General features: G+C 42.7%; 1 pseudogene; it reads right to left on the minus strand.

The window, feature by feature from the left end:
* Window positions 1-1,490: 1,490 nt before the first annotated feature.
* On the minus strand, window positions 1,491-1,604 carry LOC123393321 (annotated as a pseudogene).
* Between the last annotated feature and the right edge of the window lie 713 nt (window positions 1,605-2,317).

A 2,317-nucleotide genomic window follows, 5' to 3' on the forward strand; every position in this document is an offset into this window, starting at 1 on the left:
AAGCCAAAAAGAAAAGGAAAAATGCAAGCAGCAAACCCACACAGGCGACTTTACGGAAAAGAGATGAATGTTCCACTGTGTCCCGAAATGGTCATGGAGCACAGGGCTAGAGGAGCTGTTGCCTTTTGCAGTTTTGCTGGAGGCGAGATCTCGACTTCATAAATTATCAGCAACTCTGCTCAGCTCAGCTCAGCTGTGTTCAAGAAACATGTACCGAGAAGCTGTTTAGGCTGCTCGCTCCCGTAGACAGTCCCTGCTCTGCAGTCGCTGGGAGTGTGTGGGCGCCCCAGACCCACAAAGCCATCACCTTGGAACCAAGTGCAAAAGAAAGCAGAGGAGCAGAAAGAAAGCCGAGGGCAGGCTCTGGAGCAAGGTTGAGGATGGGGTGGAGTCAAGGAAGGCTTCTTGGAGGTGGCAACCGCTGGATCTTCAGAGTTAAGTATGGAGTTGCTAGGTAAAGTAAGAAGGCAGGAGCATGAGCAAAGGCACACACGTGTAGAAACACACACATGTTGACCAGCATGCACGGTGACCGGTATGCATGAATATTCTAATTTGGGCTAAATGTGCCCCTTCTGGTGAGGTGAATAATGCCAAGCTTCTTTTCAAGGGTTAGGAGAGCACACCTTTCCAGCTTCTTCCACTAGAATCTCCCAGGGACAGAAATATAACACAATCATGTTTTGGCTCAGTTGGCTTAGAGTTGCCAAATATATACTCAGCTTGATATGAATCAGAAAAATCAAAGCACTTTAAGGAAAGGATTAATTATTAAGAGCATATCTACTAAAGCTTAGCACTTAGGAACTAGCTACAGATTGGATCTGAATAGAGCAGGGAAAAGATCCTGGACATCTTCATTGGGTTCTTGCTTCCTAACATCTCACAAAGCATTGGCTGACCCAGGTAACAGAAAGAGAAGTTCACATAACCCCTGCTAACTATTAAAATTTTTCCATTACCTCCCCTTGAGATCACCCAAAGATTAGCCAAACATTAGGGAACGCATCCTGCTGTTGCAAGTTTTATGTGCTGTGTCTTCCTGCTGGTAAAATGATGCTTAGTTTGTAAAAGTAACAAGGGGCAGAAATTCAGAAAACGAATCTGTTGTTATTATAAATATACTCCCCTCCACCATATTATGCTAACAGAGATATCAGATAAAACAGCCACATCACAGAGATACATTTTTTTTTTCTTGGAACAAAAGCCTGTTTTCTTTGTAATGTTAATCCTAATGTGGCTTTTAGAAGAAAATTAAATATTGATGAACCTTTTAGAAAATCTGTGGAATATAATGTGTCTTACTTCATTATAAAAACTTTTAAAGAAACTGATGATTATTCTTTCAAAATTGCCTTTCTGACCATAAACACTTCAATGTCTACTGAAATGAATTTTTTTATTATAAAATTATAGATCCGTAAGGGAACTCGTCTTTAAGGTGGGGGCTTCAAAATTTAAATCTTGTATATTTTTTTTCATTAAAAAAAAATACGGAATGCCTCATAAATTTACGTGTCGTCCTTGTATGGGGGTCTGTGCTCATCTTCCCTGAGAAGATTCCCTGAATCGTTCCAACTTCAGTGTATGTGCCTCTGCACCAAGGATTTGTCTTTTATTGTTTTTAAGGCAGCACATTTTTGAGGACATGGCTTTCCATCCGTTGCAAGTATGCTTGTGTGTCATTCAAGAAAAGCAGAAGCCACTTCAAGCCTTCAAAGCAGGAGGGATTTAATCCAGGGAATTAAGCACACTGGTGAGGAAAGATAGGCAAAGCCAACTAGAATAAATTACAAGTACAACAAAGCAACCCAGAGATTAACAAAAGGAGGAAAGCCATCCCAGATTGGACAGCAGAGGAATGGAGGTGTGCTCCCCAAGGTCAGGGGCTGGTTACCAGCTAGGCTGGTAAGTCGTTGCTCTGAGCCTGGAGAGAAGAGGAAGAGGGAAATCCACTTATTTTTCCTTCCTCTAGCATTGCCATCTCTCATTCAAGATCTTCTTTGGTCAGCTGGAGCCCAAAGTGGTGGAGATAGGAGCTTGGAACAGCTGGGGCAGCCTATTATCATGCAGGTGGTGGCAGAGGAAAGGCCAGGTAGAGATAGATGGGCAGACAGTCCTGGGGGCTACACAGCTTGTCAGCCTTCCATTGGCATTATTATTTATTTTTTAAATATTTATTTATTTATTTATTTAATAGAGAGTGAAGGCGCATGAGTGGGGTTGGGGGATGAGCAGAGAGAAAGGGAGAAGCAGGCTTCCCACTGAGCAAGGAGCCTGATGTAGGACTCGATCCCAGGACCCCAGACTATGA

Source organism: Mustela putorius, unplaced genomic scaffold, assembly GCF_011764305.1.
Source record: "Mustela putorius furo isolate JIRA1106 unplaced genomic scaffold, ASM1176430v1.1 tig00000813_pilon_pilon_pilon, whole genome shotgun sequence".
NCBI lineage: Eukaryota > Metazoa > Chordata > Mammalia > Carnivora > Mustelidae > Mustela > Mustela putorius.